Genomic DNA, 22,502 nt, shown 5'->3' with positions numbered 1-22,502 from the left:
AGTTTACATTTGCATATAAGTATCATGAGTATGATCATTTTGATGGAATATACAAGTATACCCCATGTGAACTACAAAATCTGGAGTTCAAACAAGGCTTCTGTCTCTGTTTAATTGCCCCAAATCACTCATATAAGCATACCAGCAGAACTCTCTGGCCCAGTAAATGTGCATGTCTTTGAATGCCTTGGATGCAGCTGTGTGAAAGTGACTCGTCATTTGGATGCATCAGTAACTCCAAATAGCTGACATGTTCCTGGCACGGCCGTTGTGTGCTGAGTATTGAATGAGTCTCCACTGTAATGCCATCGAGCATAGACCTGGCTCAATAAAATCTGTCTTTATATCTACATGAGTGGAGTACAACTGAACATTATGTACCCAAGCAAAAACGCAATTTAAAATTTACTGATACTGAAGCCAACATGAATCTATATCCTCCTACTGAGTTCTGAGTGGCAGTTCCAGGTCAGAGGAGTACTTCTTTACCTTGCATGACTGCCAAACCATAGCAAATTATCTGAATCAACAGGGGAACTTCCAAACGACTAAGTTACAAATCTATTTTATTTGCTAAAATGTGAATTAAGCCCCGCTTTCATTGTTCTGTAACACAAAATGACTATCTGCAGGGCTTTGAACATTCTTTAACAGTAGCTTATCAGTATTAATAAAAACTAACTAAGTTTTTGCTTTATCAAGCCTGTCTTGGGCTAATTTTGTGTGTGTGTGTGTTTTGTTAATCCCACTTTACTAATATGAATGCTCATATAGCTGGTTTGGAAAGTTCTATACTACCAGAGCCAGGTAACCAACTTTGTGGGCCCAGGTATAACTGGTATTAGGTTTTATGAAGGCTTCATGACTGTGATTTTGTGAGACAGACCTCAGACACCAAGATTTTTATCTTTCAAAAAACTTTCCAGCCTGTAGGTCTGCTCCTATTTCTCGAAAAAATCCACTGTAATGTATCACTTTTTCACTAGACATCTAGTAAAAGGATTAGACATCATTAGATCCCTTTTGTGTCAGCTTTAATTTGTCTTACTTTTGTGTAAAAATGTGAATTTACAATTGTTCATTAGAAGACACCGTATTCTGTCAGTGTTGTTGTTTCTGAGTGGCTGATAGAGTCACTGAGGATATATTAGTTCTCAGAAATACAGACTGCAACAGTCAAGTTTACTGTTCTAAGAAGTGAATCATGCACGTCTAAGTATTTGCAGGGCTGTTATCAGGTTTATTATCATATGAGCTGTTACACCATCCTAACTCACATTATTAAGCCTAATACTATAAGTTAATTTCATATTTTAACATTTTACAGGGTGATAAGGCTCTATAGAGCGCAGTGACTTCTGTTTTTCCATCTCTGGGGTATGTGTCATACAGAGAAGCAGATTCAAAAGTTACATAACTTGTCATGCTCTGACAGACTGCCAGGAAGAACTGCCAGAGCGACATAAATGGAGCCCAATAAATAATCCTCTATATTTAAATCAGACAGTTTATTGAACATCTTTTACCAAGCGCTTTATTTTTACTAATGCTACGTGGCTAAATGCATTTCTTTCTATCGGTGTATAATGTATTTCCACACTAGAATCTTTTTGGGTAGCATTTTATTTAATTCAAAATTAAACCCCAGCTATAATTATTTATCATAATAAAGCCAGTTATCCAAGGCATGTTCCATCTTATGGCTATGTCCAAAACATGCAGTCTTTGGATTTTGTCTGACTGTTTCCACTCATGAACACCAAGATGTTACATAATATTTGGGCTGCTAGAATGATGCATGAGAGGAAGATTAAAGGTTCATCCCCAGGATGAATTAATTAAAAAAGAACAGATTTCACTTGGACGTCTTCATAAGCACCTGTCAGCTTTTGTCTCTATCACTGTTGAAAGCTTTCAATTTATACATTAAAGAACACAATACAATATGTATTTAAGAACAAATCTGGCATAGTGAACTCTGCATATAGTCTGAAAAAACTGTCAGTATTTTACAAAATTAACCCTTTAAATCCTGAGCAAATCAGCTTGATATCTTTCAAAAACATGTGAAGAAGGCCATCAGCAACAAAAAAAAAAAAGAAACAACCCAAACATTAGCAAGAAATTAGTAGAAAATACCTGTAAATAAGTCAAATAAAACATAAATAAATAGATTGATTTAAAAAAGGAAGGAGGGGGAAATTACCTCGAAAAAGTGCTTAAAATATATTAATTATTTAACATACATACATTTTAAATATGTAGTTATGACAGTTTTTTTAAGTTTTTCCCTGACTTTTTCTTTTTTTTCCTCACCATTTTCCCCTAGCTTTTTTAAACAATTTTCTAATTTCTTGTAATTCAAGTTTAAGAAATTGCACTAATTCGCTCAGTGCTCAAAGGTTTATGTACTTGTGAGGTGTCTGAAAGCAGCAGAGTAAAAGTGATGTCTCTCCAGGTTTCAAAGGGTTAAATTCTTATCACAGTTCAAAATGTGATAGAAATGGTAACAAATTAATACATTCAGATAAATACAACAAACTTTTTTCAAAACATGGCTCACATTATTTTTTTTCTTATGCTGCTAATGGTAAATGCACTGTACTTATATAGCACTTTTCTAGTCGTATTGGCCACTCAAAGTGCTTTCACACTACACGTCACATTCACCCATTCACACACACAATCACACACTGGTGGCCGAGGTGCCACCTGCTACTCAGTAATCATTCACACCCTCTCTGATGACGCAGCATCAGGAGCAATTTGCGGTTCAGTATCTTGCTCAAGGATACTTCAACATGTTGCCAACAGCCACCTAATGTCTACATCTATCTGTGTAAAATGATGTTCATGCCTCCTTTACCATATCCTTCATACAATCCACTGAGACAAAATTACCAAAAACATGTTAAAACTTCACACCAACCTTAAGGAAAACAACATAGGGGCTAACTGAACATTTAAGTGTGGTTGCAACTGCCTAATAGTGAAAATTTTATCAGTGGTGCCTTACTTTTTTTCAACAAATTAAATAAATCCAAAGATGCTATAATCACATAGAAATAATACTAAGAATACTGATTATGAGCTTTATTATTATGGAAACAATGGCTTCTGAGCCTTTCCAAAACAGTAAATATTTCACATTGTATCATATTCATATTTTCACATGGGTGTGCACTAAATAGATCAAGATCTCTTTGATGTAAACATTCATGCGGCATTCAGATGGATTCAATGTTCCTCTTCTGTGAGAAACAGACAGTCATGTTTTATGTTACTCCATGCAGGACCAAAATAGCAAGCATTTGGCTCCAGTATAGATAATTATGTAAAAAGCAATAAAAAGCACATGTGGATTAAATAATATCTTGAGTCAGACAAAAAAAAAAAATTATCCCTTTATTTACCCACAAACTGCTCCATATTCCCTTTCAAGGGCCCACGTCTGCCAAAGTCAACTTGTGACACAATACATAAACAAAAATTATTCACAATAGCCTCCTCTATTGCTTCAACCACCAAACCTCAAGTGTTCAATTCAATGCCGCAGTATCTGTAACAAGTTTGAAATTCACTGGACTATTGCCACACGGAAGCAGTAATTTAATGGACCATATTTCAAGAGAAATCTATTTTCGGACTCTTTCCTGATGCCTGACTAAAATTCTGTGTAATTCACATGGCACCTATGACTTTTCCTGGTATCCACACTGAATGGTCAAACTGCTCAACAACATGTGAGATGTGGGTGGTAATTCAGAGGTTTGGCAAACCTGTGAATTTAGGTCAGGTCTATTAGTTTTATGCTTTTGATATGGTAAATATTTATGTGCTGTTTCACCTGAACCTAAAAAAAAGGATGCTTGCACAGTACATAGTTATATCAAGTACAACCCTATTTCATGTTGCTTAACCTTTTGAAATCTGGATGGATATCACTTTTTCTTTTGCTGCATTCAGGCGCCTTTCACAAGTATTTAAACCTTTGAAATCTGAGCAAAAATGTTAAATCCTGTTCAAAAACATGGGGAAAAAAGCAATGAGCAAAATGTAAAATTGGTAAAAAAAAAAAAAAAAAAGAAAAGAAATTGAATTAATATAAAAAGGAGAATGCCCAGTAATTATTAGATCACAAATATTACTGTTTTTATGATTATTAGAGTTATATATTCAAAATCACTTTCAGAATTTATAATATTTTTGAATTTAGGCACTTTTGAGGTCATTTCCTTGTTTCTTTTTGTTTTTCACTTTTCTTTTGTTTTGCTAATTTTTGGGTAATTTTTTTGCAAAAATTACTAATTTGCTGCAATTTTTTAAATTGCTCATTGCCTTCCTCCCCTGTTTTGAAAGAAATTGGGCAAGTTTGCTACGGTTTTAAACGGCTGAATAATTAGATTTCTCTCTTTTTTTTAATTTACAAACCTGTATTGAGCATGCTGTGATTTATAACGCATTATGCAACATGTAGCTATAAAAGTATTTGTCATTTTAGTGTTTCCTGTACCCCTAATGCCATGGAAATGATGAATTAAGTGCTTGACAGGGTCTTTTGTACCTTTCAAAAGAAATTGTGGATCAATGTTTCCTGAAACTGAGCCTTCGATCCATAAATAATTCACTTTTTCCCTCCTCATCTTCTTCCACAAACTGTACTTTCCAACTCATGGCTCTTCTGCCTTCAACTTCTTTTAAAGATGTCACTGGGAGGTTTCAAATAAATGCACTCTCTCAGTGCTTTGCTAGATTTCAGCATCTTAACATTGCGCCCAGTAAGATTACGAAAAACAATACGGTTTGACCAGCTGCATGCTCGTGTTTTTTTCCCAAATTCCATGGCTGGCTCAAGTCACAAGAGGGATCAACAACAACTTCCCAAGAAGTTCCTCCAACACAGACACATGGATGGGCGAGATTTTGTAATATTAAATTCTTATGAAAAGATATAAAGTCCTCTGATAGTACGAACTGTAATGTTCAGTATTTGGATTATTATCTTAGTACTGACAAATATCACATTCCAGCATCAATGCAAGCACATCACTGACAGGGTATCAGTCCCGTTTCCACTCCTATTTTGTCGCCATTTATGCATTTCTACACAACATGCAGTGCAGTTGTACATTTGACCTGGTGCCTTGTTTTGAATTACAACCTGGAAGCAAGCAGCTCCTGCGTGCTGACGAAGGGACACATGAGGATACGAAGTTCAAATCATTCATGTTTGTAGCAATTTATCGCCTTCAGGTTCAACATCTTTTATTACCTGGGCCAACGCAAATACTGTGAAATGCCTTACTTATCATGAGCCCTGGCTTGCAGGACAGCTTGCATGACACAATGAGGATTTTAACTATTTCAGAACCCCGCAACAATATGAAGGAGACAGAGTAATTACCAGTAGCTGACATACAACAATAGCATAATCAACAGTTTGTTGATTATGCTATTGTTGTATGTCAGCTACTGGTAATTACTGCAAAATCAAATGAGAGTCTGGTATTAATATTTACAGATTCTTTGTCCTTTTCAACTTAGAAACAAGTTCAAGAGTTGGGAAGTGTTTTCAGTGCAGCTTAAGTGCTTCCAAGAAGAATGTGGTCACTAAATTGGAATTTTAAAGTCTAGTGTAACATTAAAATAAGTATTCTGCTTTCCTCTGGAGCACCATCCTCCTATATAACACATATATTAGATACTCGTGTCATAACACACTTTATTTTTACTGGATACCGACTTGAGCACTCTTGGCTCAAGTGACAGCTTGGAGAATATTCACTATTATTGGGAAACGGTTTAATTGGACAGTATCACAAACCGACCATGCGCTGGTTTGGCTTCATCTGTGTTTTTTCACGACTTACCCAGTATGGAAAATGTCCAGGCGTTTTCCACTTTGCTAAAGGAGGACATGTAGCGTAGTGTTCAAGTGTGTACAGTATCCAAACGGTGTAAAGTCACACCAGTTAATGATGCAACTCCTTCTCAGAATATAATTAACTGCAACTTTTACCTTTTACCTATAAACTGTTAAGGAAGTAGTTAAAAAGGAAGTCAAAAAAGAAGCACTCCACTGATTTTACACATTGAAATCATTGTATTTGTCACAAGGAGTGCTAAACCTTTTGCCAAGACTGTCAGTATTGGATGATACTGCAAAACCCCACAATATATTCAGTGCAAATGTTTAACAATGCTCTGTTTCTACAGTAACTGTACACGACAGCTACAATATGGTTAAGATCATGGGCCGATAATGAGACACTGGGTTTATGGGCACAGATGGAAAAGGTCCAACCACCTCTCCATCAGCAAGACACAGACTTTGTGTTTTTGCATCTCTTTGGAGTTGTTTTGCCTTTTTTTTACCTTTATTGGTGATAGGACAGCTATAGTATAAAAGGGGGAAAGAGAGGGGTTGACATGCAGCAAAGGGTTTCGGCAAATCGAACCCGCGGCCGCTGTGGCGAGGACATAGCCTCTGTACATTGGGTGCCCGCTCTACCAACTGAGCCACCAGGCGCTCCCTCTTTGCAGTTGTTTTGCAACTTTTTTGTGGCTTTGTGGATATTCTGTGTCTCCTTCTTGTTATTTTTTGACTTTTTGGAGTAATTTGTGGTCTCTTTTGGTCATTTTGTATCTCCTTGTGGATCTTTTTGAAGTAGCTTTGTGTCTTTTTTTGGTCGTGTTATGTCGCTTTTGAATCATTCCTTCATTCATTCATTTTCCATAACCACTTGTCCTCCTAAGGGTCGCAGGGGGCTGGAGCCAATCCCAGCTGTCATCGGGGGGAAGGCGGAGTACACCGTGGACAGGTCGCCAGACTATCACAGGGCTGACACATATAGACAGACAACCATTCAAGCTCACAGTCACACTTAAGGGCATTTTAGAGTCGCCAATAAACCTGACCAGCATGTCTTTGGACTGTGGGAGAAAGCCGGAGACCCTGGAGAGAACCCACGCAGACACGGGGAGAACATGCTAACCCCGCACAGAAGGGCCCCTGCCGCTTTGGAATAATTATTTGTCTTATTAAGGTAATTTTGGCTCTTTGAAGTAGTTTGGTGTCTCTTATTTGTGGTTGTTTTGCCAGTTTTAGTAGTTAGTTCATGTCTCTGCAGTTCCAGGTGAAGTTCAAAGTTCCCCTGACACCTTGGGCCACTGGGCATGTGTCTGGTTGGCGTGTTCAGTAATATATCCATGATTATGACTGCAAAAAGGTTATGGTTATTACAAATTCATATTGTTGTACAGTACAGCACAGTTGTAAAAGCACAGCAAACAACCAGTTAAAGCAACTAAAGAAAGTTTTATTTTGTGTTGATTTTGGCGCCACATGAGGGGGTAGTCCTGTTTCCATGAGCCTCACCGCCTCCTAGAAATCTTGATCTGGCTTGCTGTGTATTTGTTTTGGAAGTGAATGAAAGAAAGCAACAGGCTTTTTAAAATACTGTTTTTTCTTTTTTTAAACACACTATTCTGCAGGATGCATAGCGATGAGATTATGTTGCTGTCTATATATGTAAGATTAATAACTAATATGATGACGGTAGAACAAAGTAAACTTTGTTTTAGCCGCTGTTTTAATAAAATAGATATATTGAGAGAGAAAAATCCTTTCGAGCCCTTGTATTTTGACCTACACTTTATCACTATTTTGTGTAGCTATTTTTTGGGCATGGATGAAAAACACATTGCATTAGGGGAGGCTTTGAGCCAAGATTCAAGCAAGTTGCATTGTGGGAAATGAAGGATAATGCATTCTTGGAGCTTGGACTAAAAGTTTGGGTATCTTGCCCTGTGTGGCATTAATTCTGACCAGTTCCCTTTGCTGTTTCAGAGTCCCCCAACTTTAGAGCTAGATGGCTCTATTTACAAATTTTACAAAGTTATTTAATTATTTATTCTGTGACCTAAACCAGTTGTAAAAAAAAAAAAAAATGTTCCCCTTGGGCTTCCTTATTTTCAGTTCAAGTATTTTGTGCTTTTTTAAGTTACAATGCATCTGCATGGATTTATGAACACATTTGCACAGCAGGGAGCCAAGGAAACTCTGAATTATGGTCCCTCGGGGAATGATATTGAAAACTATCCACTGCACATTACTTCATAATGAAGCCATTAGTGCACAGGTTCACACTATTATCACTGTTCATACAGGCTACATATAATAGTTTTGTTTTTGCTGCTGGTCACAGGAGTTGGAAGGCCATATTTCACTCTTTTCCTTCAAGATCAGTTAGCTGGTGCCAACAACATTCCCCCTCCCCTCCTCCAGCAGTTTCTGGGAGTCAGGAGCCACGTAGACGGGATTCCCTGTGCTTTCACGGTCCAGATTTCCAGTCTATCATTTCCTCTCTGTCCAGCCATTGGTAGTGGGATGGTCTGAGACTTGGCTCAGTGTTTCTTCGTCACTGCAGGAAAACAAAGTTCACAGTTGCAATCAAAAATATGAACAGTGTAATATTCTATTGAAGCTAACTCATTGAATTATTGATTTACAGTTTATTACACATAGAGGAAGTTTCTAAAGAAACTTGGTGTAAATTGTTTTTTCTGGAATAAAACTTAAAGTGAAAGAAGCAGATTTTTGTTTCCATTAAGGCCACGCCTGACCTAAACTCATCATCCCCGTGGACTGCAGCAAGTCCATCATCACATATTCATGTTGTCGAGCATGGTTCAACCCACAGAAGTTTATTTTGAATTTAAGGCAGAGTCTTCAAAGAAACTAGTCAAACTAAATTACTGGAAAATGTGTGCAAAATGATACACGTGATATTTTGAGTTTTCCATGTGATGCAATACTGGAAATTAATATTTCAGTCATTAGAACCAGCAGACAGAATGAAACATGAGGAGATCAAACAGCATTGAAAAAAAGACTTGTTTAGCTATGTAATACTCTGCTTTGGATAATATTTGTATCAGATTTGCTTTTACATTAAAAAATGTACAATTGCCTGCTTGACAACTCTAAAAATCACATCTACTCCCTCTACATCTACATAATCCAGAGTCAATCAATTACAAAAGTCTAAAGGGCCCCAACACACTAATCGGTTAAGCATCTGTCACCTTAGTTTTTGCAGTGTGTCCCTCACTGATGGCACTATTCAGCCCTTTTTTGTTTTTTTGGCCAGCTCAGCATGTTCAATCGGCGTCAGACACTGCAGAGCCCATAGGCAGATGAAATCACTCTGATTGGCAGTTGAGCACAGCACACAAGAAGAGAAAAGGAAGTGAGGAAAGCAAACTTAACTTGACATAAGTCAAGAAGAAGTGAAATCAAAACAAACCTTCTTTATTATAGGTAAGATTCTATTTCTAGCTATTAAGCTCTTTAAAAGAAATGGGTCATTATTTTTTGTGTTATTGTTCGCTGGCACATAGTAAATATCCTTTGTTCTTTCAACATCAGGTTGTGTTGTTAATGTCCTACCAGGCCAACTAGTGTCTTGAGTCTTTCCTGTCAGTCTAAGGTCTCCCTTTTTGAATTATTACCACCGCTTGCTTTCGTCTAATGCAGGTGCAGAATGTACATGCTTTGGGATGTGTTCTAGTGCAATTTTTGGGCTGAAAAACAGGCAACAATGAGGTGATGCAACAGTATGCCTTTGTATTGTAGATGTGATTTTGGTGTGTCTGGCCTTAACTGTTGTCTACAAGATGTCTCCTGCTGGACAGAATGGCGATATATATTCTCTGCACGTTTTGTTTGCACAGCACTTCCCTGTAAATTGCATGTTGGACTTTGATTGGCTGCCAAACTTTTTGTGATGACACACAATCCTTGTAACTGTTTCAGAGACAGTTTTATTGATGTGTTTTTTATGTCTTTAAGTTATAAATTCATTACCTTTAAGTTCATAAAGTTTTTTTTTTTAAAAAGCATTTAAAATGTGATAAAAGAGGTGTTAAAAAGATAAAAACAAATGATAAAAATGTGTCTCAGAGGTACTTAAAAAATGCTGGTCAGAAAATATATTGCTTGTCATGTAAGGTTTTAACAAAATGCAGAGAGTAACATCACCCAGTGTAGATGATGGCGTTGTGGGAAATGTGATGTCATCTGGTGAGGTCATAGGTCAGTAGCATTGTTGGTAAGAGCAACATGGCTGCAGACCTGCTGCAGACAACAAATGTACAACTCCAGAGTGACGAAATTCTACATGTGGTCCCAGAGGCACACACAGTAATTGTTCCTTGTTTTGTTTCATATTGTGTAATGTAGTTAATGTGCCTTACGTGGACATTGGTGGTGTGTCTGAAGGTGTATAAAGGTGTTTGACGTTGAGGAAGCAAAGAGGAGAGCAAACTCTGCACATACATCACTCTGAACATAAAAGGTCAAACATCCCAGTAAAGCCACAATTAGCAATTCAAATGTTTTGACTGGCGGGAGACTTAAATTAAACTTTGAGTCTTGATGGAAAATTCAAAGAGACGTTAACATTCAAGAGGTTCATAATAAACAAGATGATTTACGCTAAGCCATTGGTCATTGTTGGGCCTTCGGTGAGTTTTTGTAGCATGTCCCTCACTGTTGGCACTAGTCGGCCGTTTTTTCAGATGATTCATTGGTAGATGGCATCACTCTGATTAGCGGTTTGGATGTGAGGAAAGCAAACAAACAACTAAAGTTAAGAGGGAGTGAGATTGAAACAAACTTGTTCTATTAGGTAAGATTCTGTTTTTAGCCAATGAGCTCTTCCTAGCTTAAATGGTCCGTAATTATTGATGTTGGGAATTCTTGCAACAGCGGGTTGTGTTGTTTATGTGCTAACAGGCTGACTAGCATCTTGAATCCATCCTGTTGGTCTCCAATTTCCTATTTTTGAATGATGAATACAGACCACCTGCTGGTATGGAGTGTTATTTCCTCTCACATAGGCACAAAATGTATGTGCCAGTTGGTCATTGGTTGAAGTGTTCGCAGTTTATTTATGTGCAATTTTAGGCGAGACAGAGGCAGCACACCGGGATTTTAACAATGGTTTGGCATGTCTGGGCCTTAACTGCTCTATACAAGATGTCTCCTTCTTGACTCAATGGTCTAAATGCCCCAGACACTTTGAGTTTGCTCAATACATCACTGGAAACTGCAACTTGGACTCTGATTAACTGCCACACATTTTGTGATTATACAAAATCCTGCCCGTATGTACATGTCTGAGACTCAGATTTTAGATAAACACAAAGATGAACTTTCCCCCTTCGGCAGATCAAGTTGAAAACAGCCTTCTAGTTTCAAACGTTGCACATACATCATCTTGCACAGTACAGGTCAAACATCCCAAGCTACAATCAGCAAATTAAATGTTTTGACTGGAGGGGGACTTTGATCAAACTTTGAGCCTCTTTGGAAAATTCAAGGAGATATTAACATCCAAGAGGATGATCATAAATGAGTTGATTTACTTAACAGTGGTAAAGAAAACTTTTAAAATCATTTTACGGGTATTTGAAAATGGATAAGGAGCTCCGGAGCCCCATGACTGTGCATCAATAAACAGCTAAAACCAAATATGTGTCTTAAAACAGGTATATTTTTACAGTAATTTACACCATGATTTTGGAGTCAAGGGTTGACCTCAACACTACATCCTGACATGTTATTCATGCATCATTACCCAGAATTTATTACATGTTTAAATGCCAAGTTTTTCAGACTCTGAAAGCCTTGAGATATAATAATATAGCAGAGCCACACCTACACACAGCTGATGAATTCCTCTATCTGTGCTGGCATGCTGAACACATCTCCATTTTCTACACTTGAAACTGAGCCAAGAGTGCTGTAAGTCATGATGTGTTGAGGCAAGTGGTGAGATTTTCACTACAGTAAGACTTTTATGGGCTTCTCTCCTTGATTGTGGGTTATGTTACACAAGTAACTACATTTATTTGACCTTGTTTGACTATTCTTTATGATATTATCCATCTAGCATCAAAAACAGGATATGGCCAAAACCAAAATGGAGAAATCTCACCAGAAAGTTTATCTTAATGTTGATATTGGTATCATGACAAAATTATTTAATTCTGAATTATTGTCTTTAAAAGTACAGTGTGTAAGATTCAGGGAGATTTACACATTGCAACCAGCTAAAACTTCTCCCAGTTAGAAGTCCTTTAGCATTAATGTTCAGGAGGTTTATACTGGGGGCTAAATTATCCACAAAGGGCCCCTTTCTTTCTAAAACAAACAGATCAGGTAAACTGATAAAACACTGAAAAAAAAGCAGTTTCACCCTTCATGCTCCAAATCTTTGTTTACCTTTTTTCACTGATGACTTAAGATCTAGACATTGTTTTTTTACCAGGAGCCAAATTATCTGCCAAGGTTTCCTTGTCTCCAAAACAAATGAAGCGAGTGAGTTAAACCTGTAAATCGCTTAAAAAAATTAGTTTCAGGTCAAAAATCTGTGTTTTTCTGAGGGTCTGCTTACTAAACAAACAAACAAACAAACAAAAAACTGCAGACATTATTTGCCGTATTCAGACCCAGTGTTTGGTCTGTCTGCCCTAGGCCACTGTAGAAACATGGCAGTCCATGGCAAGGCAACAATGTAATCTAGGTAAACAAAGACACACTCCCTATGTAGATATAAATGGCTTATTCTTATTTTTACATAATTAAACACTAAATAACATTATATTTTTTCCAATTCTGCTAATATATACCCCTAAGTCATACACACTGGACCTTTAAACAAATTCCCTTTAAAGTATCATACTGCATATGATGTTGGCAAAAAAACAAAAACATTATGCTAAGCCATGTTATTACCATGCATTCAGGGTACCAGTGGAGGTCATTAATCATGCTTTCTTCAACACTCTTCACACATGCAACTTTGTCAATTATGATGATAATTACAGCATCTTTTCTCTCATAGGGATGCTTTGACGGAGTAAATGTATTTCGATGCTGGCTTCTGTTTTCCACATTTTTATGTATTCTGCATCCTTTAAAAAAATCAAATCATTGACTACAAAAAGATATTTACATCTAAATAACGTTTATAACAATTTTTAAAAATCAAATGCATGCAAAACCCTCAATTTGTTCCTTATTTTTCTATCTCTTAGATCGGTTGTTGGCTATCTTGGTGTTGATTTAGCAGACCCAATATGTTTGGCCTTCCTTTAACACTTTCCAGTGCCAGTGATATTTTACTGTCTTGGGAAACTGCACCAATGATGTTTGCATGTGTTTGTGAATCTTCCATCACTGGCTTTCTCATTAGTAAAGCTCATGTACTTGATATTCCTTAGTGGCTTTAGGTATACACGCGATATTAAACATGCAACTATGGTGAGATACATTTGATCTGACTCCTACTTCTGAATTGGGTTTGTGATCATTAGTCGCTCAGCCATGAATATCATACATTGCCTGACAAAGACAGAACTTCACTCAGAAGCACAGTATTTGTTCAGTAAGGACATTATTTGTAATGACCTCTGGCAGCTTTTTATTTTGAAATGGAAATGTGGTTCATGAGACTAGCTGGGAGCAAAGCCATTACATGTGTCTGCATCAGTACAGTTCCAGTTCTGGCAAGACAATATGCAATATGTACATCGTAATGAGCATTAGTGGGGGAAGGAGATAAAGTTTCACTGTCACAGTGAGAGTGCACTAAGCACCACGGACTGAAAGTATAAACAGAGTGATACATCTTATCTAAATATATAGCTACAATTACATTTCAGCTGAACTACTTACTGTTCTTTAGCCTCAGAGTAACCCACAACCATAAAGCACAATCAATACACAGCCAAAATCTAAACTGCCACTCCCTTCAATATTTTTTTAATCCAATTAAAAATGTAGGAACACACAAACAAGAAGCAACAGGGGCAAACCTCAATTTAATAATATTTGATATGGATTTTTTACAAAGAAAAACTTTGTCCAAGTGCAACAAACTACCTGTGTTGAAGTTTATGGGAAGCATACCTTACTTTAGTGCAAATGACGTCAGGTAACACAGTCGTTTCTCCTGAGGTAAAGTGCTCATGTGCTGTCAGGTTGCTGGAAGGACTTATATAGCCTCTGGTAAAGCGAATAACTTTTTAACAGCAAAGTGATTTATTGAAGAAACCTTTTTATTTTTTTATTTTTTATTTATTTATCAGGAGAAAGCTTTTAAAGGTTTACCTTCATGTTATACTTTAATCACTCTTACTATGAGACTGTTTCACATTAGCTGTACCCCCTCCATATTTAGTACACTTTCAACCAGACACAGCGGTTAAACTGAGGACAGATTGTTTTTCCAAATATGAGAGCCTTGTTTCACCTCGAGAACCATAGCTCAAAGACTCTGCAACTTCTTGGAGTCAGAAGAGAACAGGATCTCTCTGCCCGTAAATCATAGGCCAGAGAAAGGTTTACTAGGGAGTGTGATCCAGTCCTTTTTTCTTCATCTACAGTTAGGAAAAAATTTTTTTTTTAAAAATCAGCCTCCTGTAACTTATGATGATATCTAGTGATAACAATAATTACTTGTTAAAATATTCAATATTCCAATATTCAAATATACTCAAAATGCTCAAGATATATTTTATCAATATACTGATTTAAAACAAATATATGCTAAATTAAGATAAATGCTATGCTACAACAGGCAACCTCACTTATTTTATGTTACGAAAATAACTTCTATGCACTATATCCTCATATACTGGTTCTTATAATTTTGCCTACAAACTGGGGTTCTAAGAATGAATGAATTCACATTAGTTTACATACTTAAACTAAAGTTATGTAGGTTATTTTTAGACAAGTGAGGTTACTGTAGATAGGTAAGAAAAATGGTTGGGGTCTTTGGTTTAGATGAGTAAAATCTGTGATTGGGTTTACGGAAAAAAAAACATGGTGAAGATGTACCTTAAATTGGTTCAAAGTTCACTCAAAGTTCACTCGGTCTCCAGGGGAAAGTCCTTTATTTTGTGACCCATTCACCTTATGGGGTCATCCTCCTTCTTTATCCTCTACTAGTTGTGATCACAGCCTTCCAAAATTTGCCTTACCAAATGTTTATATGTATCACACTGTCACTCCAAACTCTTCATATGGTAACATTCGGTCAGTGACCTTATATGCCAGTACCTGGCTCATGATTATGTAGGGGTTTCCAAACTTTTTTGAATGGGGGCCAATTTCTATAATGTGAAAATACCTAGGGGCCAGTGGCTTCTCACATCAAATAGCTAAGTTAAAAAAAAAAAAAAAGACAAACGCTACAGTTTTATCTTTTAGTGAAAATGCAGGAGTCCTCACTGTCCATTTTACGTTTCTTTGCTGTGGCTATGTCTGGTACCTTCCAGGAAATGTCTGCTGTTAGGTAACTTTTCAGTTTGCCTGTTTACTGTCTGTTTATAAAAGCATATTCCTACTTGATGCATGTCTACAAGCTGAATTATAGTCTTGCTTGTGACGTGAAGGGAATAAATGCAAATTGATCGTGGTTGATAAACCAATATTATGTGGCGGGCCACAGTATATTTTGAAAGTCAAGCCGAGGGAAGTTTAATATTATGATTGGCCCCCGAGCCAGACTTCAGATATGCCTGACATAGGATATGTATGAATTTTGGTGCAGTACTTCTCATAGGAAAATGTACAAACATTCTATGAGATCAGCCTGTTTTATGAATGGTAACTTTTTAAAAGATTATTTTTGGGGCTTTTTTGCTTTTATTGGACAGGACAGGCTACAGACAGGTGTAGCGTGAAAGAGGGAGAGAGGGGGATGACGTGCAGCAAAGGACCATGAGCTGGAAAGGACACAACCTTTGAACATGGGGCGCCTGCTCTACCAGATGAGCTACTGGGCCCCCAAATGGTGATTTTTTTTTGTAAAGTTATGCAAAACTGGTCTCAGAAACTATCTAACTAAACTAACTATAGTTAGCAAACAGCCCATAATCTCAGCATATTCCACCCGCTGGCTTTGCGTAAAGTTACTATTCATTAAGTTAATGACTGATGATGGTTCTTTTGCTGAAACACGTCCATTTCTGTTCATTTGTGCTCATATTAAGTAAGTGAAATCATTGTGTGCTGGCGTTGTGCTTGTTTTTTTGTTTTTTTGATTCTCTGTTCTTCATCTTATAATTGTAACATCGTATCAGTAATAACACTACAGTAGTAACACTTCACTTTAGTCAGGATATGCACGATAAGGTAAAATTAGTGTCAAAATGTCATCCTGCAGACCCACACAGGCAATGTGCCCCCCCCCCAATGTTGACCCCGTGACTACAGCCTCACTTCAAAAGAAAAGTTATTCTTTTCTAAAAAGTTGTAGAAATTTTTGTGAAATTGAATAACATTTTTTCCCAAAACTAAAGCACATTTTGTTATGCCTGAAGGAAAAACTTATTGTAACCAGTATAAACTTTGCACTGTGGGGACAATAACTTACCCTATTATAAGCCTCAGTGGACGGTTAAGGGGAAAACTGTGACTGAAGGTTCTGTTGTCCATGAGGAGCCGTATTAATTCATATGGGTTTTATTAGGAGTGTGTAAGAGGTATGTACTGTATTCCTGCCTCAAACAAAACACAATGTGGTTTGCAGGACACAGCTGCTGTGTGTTTTTATCTTTTTTTTCTTTTCTTTTTTTAAACATCTTCAGTAGGAAAAGAAAGACAACATGAGTTTCGACACTAGTCTTAATTGGAATCATGTGCCGTCTGTTTTTCCTCTCTGACTTGGTTGCATACCTTCATTCTCAATCATCTACAGTTATGGCATAGTTTGTTTATCACCCTATAATACATCTTTACGAACAGGAATTCAATTAACTAAACATCTAATGTTTTCATACATTTGTTGATGGATAATTTTTTCTTTGGTGACAGCATACATTGTTCTATATTGATTTCAACATCTGTAGATGTAATCGCTTGCCATGTCTATGTAATTAACTTCATATGGAATTGCTGTGACATAACTTCCTTGTTACAATGATCGCTTATTTAATGGGCTTGCCCAAGCAGCTTTAAATAAGAATACTGGCAACATTAATTACAAGTGACCACTGCAGCCAATACAAAGACTAAAGGAAATTAATTCATTTGAAACAGTATTGTTCTCAGTGACATTAGTGTCAGAAATCTTTATTTATGGTACAAAAGACACACACACACACACACACACACCTTCTGAAAGTGTGCTATTAGAGCTGCATTAATTTGTGGCTTTGCTGCAGGGAAACACAAGATGCAAAAAAAAGAAGAGAAGAAAAGAAAAAAAGAATTAAAAAGTCCCCTATATTCTCTTTGCACTAATACATGTTTTTGAAGTTAAATAAAGGAAATAAAGGCTCTTGTTTTTGGCAAACAGGCAGGGGCTGATTTAAACACGTGTGATTAATACCTGAGAAAGCTGTTAAGCTCAACAGACCAGTAGACTGTATACCTATAAGGAAAATCTTTATATAAAGTCTATGCCTCAAACTCTTAGCTGTTGCAGCACTTCTTTAGACCTATATAGTCATTATTTTGAAGGCGTTCCAAACCTAGTAGAGATGTGTAATTAGGTGATAACATCATTAATCACTTTGACAATAAACATGCACCATAACAGAAGTGTTAGGGAGTAGTAAACTACATGCATTTGGAGGCTTTTTGGAAGTTTGGAATACTTTTTGTGAGTAGCTTAAGTTAACACTTAAACACCTCAACATCAGTTTTCTTAAGCTTCAGTCAGGCGTCTTTCTTTCGTCTTCCTTTCTTTCAAGCAATTTAATCTGAGATAAATTGGTGTGCTTTCTCTCAAAAACTTAGCCGGGGATAGGTCATTTTCTTGTACCTTTCAACTATTTTCTCGCTAATTTGAGGGTTATTTCTTGTTAAGTTGCTCATCACTCTCATACCATTTTTTTTGGGAGTAATCAAGCAAATTTGCTTAGATTTTAAAGGGTTGACCAAACTAGACTTTTTCCTAGGGTAGTTTTGCTGTAGTTCAACTTCTTCTAGTGTGAAATATTTGTTAGCCTGCAAAGCAATGCTTTTAATGTAGCTTCTCAAACACTGCACAGCATAACGTAATGCATACAATACATTGTGGAATAAATATGTCTGGAACAAAGTGGAATTAAATATATAACACCATATAAAAGACAACAATAAATTACTGTCATAATTGTATGGCTGACAAATAAAATCTGGCACAAAGAACATGAAGACAAACTACAAAACAGGACTTAACTGACTAATTATTAAATGTGATGGAGTGTTTGATGTGCTCAGTGGTTAAACTGAAGACCAGCACCATGGAAAAAATAAGACGTCAGACAAAGGGCAAACCCAAATTTCTGATTTTTTTTTTTTTAGTGGAGTAAAATGTACATATAAAAGCTAATAGTAGTATAGTAAAAGAGATCCACAGAGCAGCTTGTAAAAATCAGTGGTGCAGGGCTGTATGTTCAATACAGTGAAGAAAACTCCATGACAACACAGCTTAGTTAATTTAAATAACTTAAATATCAGAGGAGCATTTAAACCAATAAATAATGTTTAACTTAATTTTGCTTCTTTTTTTTTTCTTTCACCAAGCACGTGCTTCTTATTTAAATGTTGTCTGGATTATCGCTCCTCATTTTATCATTGTGTTATCATTTCTTTCTGTGAGTACAGAAACCCTTGAGTCTGCTCATTCTGCATAAAGAATGCTGACAGGTTGTTTTGGGGTAGATTAAATCTTAACGTGGCTTCTTTGTGTGTGGCAGCTGTGATGAAAAACAATAACAATGAAATAAACAACAACACATAAAGCGGTCATGGTATCAACTTTTAAAAGTGCGGCTACAATCATCATTAGTGGCTGTCCAGGCTTTCATTTACACTGGTAAATAGAAATTACAGTGTTATTCTGATGTCATCTTGAAATACTGTTGCACTAAACCAAACCGCATCTATTAGGATACGAGACTATATTTAAAAGAAATCAGCCTTTCAAAACAGTGAAGAGCACATGTGTTGCTCATATGTGAATTAGCATGAGAGACAAAATGTGAGTGTCACCAGACTGTTTTGGTTCCAGACGTTTGTTGTTATTGAGCTCACCATGAGGAAACGTAGTAAATATACAGCTTCCTTTTGGAGGTTCAGCGAGCAAAACAGAAAACATGAAGACGTGCAGTATATTGGCAGCATAGTCAGTATATCTCTGATGCATAAATAACCATATAATGTGCAAACATAAGATCCATATATCTAAATATTGCAAAAGAAACTGCAAAAAAGTGTAGAAGTAGCCCTTTAAGACATTAACCTTTGACACCTGAGCAAATTGGCTTATTTTTTTTAATAACATGGGAAAAACACATCGAGCAACAAAAGAAAAGATGCCCCCAAAATTAGCAAGAAATTTGTAAAAAGTATAACAAAATTCCATGAAAATTTGTTTTAAAAACAAACAATCCTAACCCTATAAACAAACAAACATAGAATGATGACAAAGTAATAAAAAAAAAAAATTACAGTAATTTTCGAGCATTTTTTAAAAATATATAATTATAATCATTTTAAATTGTGTTTTTCTCTAGCTCTTTTCTTTTTTTTCCCTAGCTTTTCAGAATACTTTTCTACTACTACTACTACTTTTCTACTTTTCTAAATCTACTTATTTCTCGCAATTTGTGGAACATTTATTTCCAACTTGCTAAAGTCCCCCCCGCCATGTTTTTGAAAGATATTGCACCAATTTGTGATGTTGCTCCAGGTTTCAAAGGGTTTAAGTACTGTATAGTGTATTAACTAATAATTAATTTAAAGAAAAATTATCTACTAATTCTCTTTTACTCACTTTGACAAAAGTTTTGACAATATAAAGAATACCAAACATGGTTATTAACTCAATAATGAGCACCGGAATTTCAAGGACAAGAGTTAAAAAAAAAAAAAATCATGGGTATGACATGGTTAAACAAGATATGAACATGAGCTGAAGGCATACTGTTATATATCTCCTCATGTGTGAAAAGCGTGTCCAGTCTGGCCCCTCCTGTGGTATCTGTGCAGGATGTATGCTGGGAATCTGAGACTGATGTTCACCCTCAGGTTCACAGCGACTATCTGTCCTCCGCAGAAACTGGCAGCAGTCAGAATAATAAAACAGGGACATGAAAGATTGTTAAAAAGTGACCTCTTAGTACATTTTGCATGTTCATTTGGCTTTTAATGCCGGTGGCCCTTTCTGTGTAATGCCCATATGCTGGCTATTAAATGGTCATTAGTGGCACATTTATACCAAGCTATAGGCCTAATCATTTCCATGCTTGGACAAAATGCTCAAATTATAAGGGTTATAAAAGATCTGACGAACTTGAACCCAGAGTAATAAAACCACCACTGTGTTTTTCTCCATTTCCATGTCTCATCAGATCTTTCCATTTAAAAAGGATCTGGCGCCCTCTGCAGAAAATAGTCATCTATTAGTACTTCTCTCCATTTTAACACTGCCCTATATTGAAAAATACACAAACAGTACAGAAGTAAATTGACAACTTCTTATACTTTTTGCATGTGCTGCAGTAACATTGCAGTCTTGGTCAATTAGATCAGTGTGTATTTACAACATGATGAAGATAAAGTCCAGGTATTTGTATTCAATTCATGATGAATTGATGTTGGCATTGATGTTAACTTGACTAATGAAAAAAAAATCTGTTGCAGTTCTTTATTGTGACCAACAACAATTAAAGCACCCATTTTAGAACATATTATAACTAACTTTTGGATGTAAATGGGGAAAAGGAGGGAAATTATTAAATTAAATCAATCGTTTGATTATTATTATCCACAGATGCTGAATATTAATGCCAGACCGCTTTTAACTGTTTAAAACCTGGTGCGACATGAACTTTCTTGTGTTGTGCTGTACTCAGACGCCTCTCGCAAGATATTTAACCCTTATAACCTGGTTTGATTTCTTTCAAAACATGCGGAAAAGACAATGTCCAACTTGATTAGAAATGTCCCGCCAATTGCAAGAAATTAATAAAAGTAAATATATTAGTAATCATTATAATTATACATTTAATATTATGTAGCAGAGAAAAAGTATATTTAAAAAAAACTCACTTTTTGTTTGTTTTGTTTTTATACATGTCTTTTTTTTGTCGTTTTTTCCTCTTGCTTTTTTCGGGTAAATTTCTCTTTACTTTTTACTAATTAACTGCTACATTTGGGTGTGAGAGTCCTGTGCTTTAAGTCTTTAGACTGAGATTTGTTAGCACTTTGAGATTTGTTCCAAATGCAAAGTGCATTACAAATAAACTCTTTAATTATTATTTATTATTATTAAGTTTCTCATTGCCTTATCCCCTTGTATTTTAAAGAACTCAACCCAATTTGCTCAGGTTTTAAGGGTTAATTATTAATTTTCAAGTAAGCAATGAAATGTATAAAAGCCAACAAGCCTTGCCATTGTCAAAACCATCCATATATTGTTGTTTTCTGATTGGACTACTGACCCCTTTATTTTATGTATTTATTTATTTTGTTTGTTTGCTTTTTGTTGTTGTTTATTGGAGTTTTATGAGCAGCTGTTAATTTGTACCGTTTGTAGTTTAACAAGTTTTGGTAACTATTATTTTGAAAGTGCTAACCGGAAATTAAGAATATACTATTTTTTCTGCATTGACGTTAACTTGACTCATTTGAATTGGCTGCATTGGCTCATTATGTCCACTAGAGGGCATTAAAACGCCACGATTTAAAAGGTTAATTGAAACTAATGAGCAAACTTACCTTTTAACAAGATAGATCATGAACTTATTTTAGAGCTATTCATTTTTTTGGTCTAAGAAAAGGGAATATAAGGCAACTTGTGTCTCAGGCTTCGAAAATAAAATAAATCTGTTTTTATTCCCGACTAAAACTTGTAACCTGTAACTTGTTATAGGATCCTGATAAAAGAAAATGTGACATACTTGTAAATTAAATTTTGACAATTTTATTGAAAACAGAAACTTTAACTTCAATTCGAAATTATTGAGAGATATATATGGCAGTGTTTTATTATCAAAAACAGAAGAAATCTCTGAATCCGTCTGCGTCATTGTCACTCCGTGTCCCAACAAATGTTATCAAAGCATTGGATGAAATGCTATCTTTATATTGAAAGGGGTAGTAGTAGCAAAAATGCATTTTTCCTGTTGACTATATCCCAGTTAAAGAAAATAATTTTCATAGACAAGCACTTTTAGCCTGGCTATTAGTTTATAAACACAATTTCGGTCCCCATAAACATCTGACATCGATGTTGATTGGAAAAATAAAAATGTGTTGCAGTTTTTCACTTTCACCAGCAGGTAGCAGTAAAAGCAGTTAAGTTAAGTGTCCGGCGTGTTTACTGCCCTCCTATGGCCGCAGCGAGGAACTGCAACACATTAGTCAAAACAGCGTCGTTACAGTTTACTTGGGATTAAGATGTTCTTGGGAATCATTTCGGAATTGGATATCG

This window comes from Plectropomus leopardus, chromosome 5 (assembly GCF_008729295.1).
Source record: "Plectropomus leopardus isolate mb chromosome 5, YSFRI_Pleo_2.0, whole genome shotgun sequence".
NCBI lineage: Eukaryota > Metazoa > Chordata > Actinopteri > Perciformes > Serranidae > Plectropomus > Plectropomus leopardus.
This window is presented reverse-complemented; position numbering follows the sequence as displayed.